Below are 741 nucleotides of genomic sequence, written 5' to 3'. Positions count from 1 at the left end.
GTTTGTATGTGCGTACGTCACTCGTTAGTGGTTGCAGCTGGTGCTCAATCAGAGCGTGCCAGCTGCAACTCGTTAGCGAGCCCTTTATAGGCCAAATAATAAAGTGTTGTAAATACAACTTAACCACTGATTTCTAGTCGTGTCCATTTTTGGAAGGCCAAACAAAGTAGTTTCACTTTCACAACGAAACACAGGGTCACACACGGTGGCCTAGAGTCAGCAGCGGCGGCCTAGAGTGAGCAGAGGCCGGGGGCTAGAGTGAGGAATGGCCAGAGGGATAGAGTGAGCGGAGGCCGGTGGGCTTGAGAACGGCGCGGCCGGCGGATTCGACGAAGGAGCGTCCGGAGTAGGGCTGCACGATTAATCGAATGCGATTGTCATGCTCATTTTGATAGTAATGCCGGTTCTGTAATCAGCAGGAAATCATCATCACATGCTTTCAGATAGAGCAGAATTTACTACACATAGCCGTAGTTCACTGACAAGTTACGCAAAAAAATTGCAGACGATTCTATTGCGCGATTCGCGATAATGACAGCTGTTTGCATAGCTTCTCAGTGAACTACGGCTCTGTGAAGTAAATGCTGCTCCATCTGAAAGCATGTGAAAGTACCACATTTCATAACATATTTTTACTCCAAACTCACTTCATAATGTCAGTCGAGTGTTTGAAATAAATCCTTCTGTGAAATGATGTGGCTTCTTACACAGAATAAGGCACGCAACATATTTCATAGTATT

At 45.9% G+C, this 741-nt stretch overlaps 1 protein-coding gene across 1 annotated transcript in view; it reads right to left on the bottom strand.

Annotated features, from left to right (window-relative positions):
• LOC107553560 (CREB-regulated transcription coactivator 1-like) overlaps positions 1-741 on the bottom strand; it is a 33034-nt gene that overhangs the window by 3941 nt on the left and 28352 nt on the right. The gene's annotated exons all lie outside the window — the stretch shown is intronic.

The sequence above is a fragment of the Sinocyclocheilus grahami genome, unplaced genomic scaffold (genome assembly GCF_001515645.1).
Source record: "Sinocyclocheilus grahami isolate Dianchi unplaced genomic scaffold, SAMN03320097.WGS_v1.1 scaffold474.1, whole genome shotgun sequence".
NCBI classification, from domain to species: Eukaryota; Metazoa; Chordata; class Actinopteri; order Cypriniformes; family Cyprinidae; genus Sinocyclocheilus; species Sinocyclocheilus grahami.
This window is presented reverse-complemented; position numbering and strand designations above follow the sequence as displayed.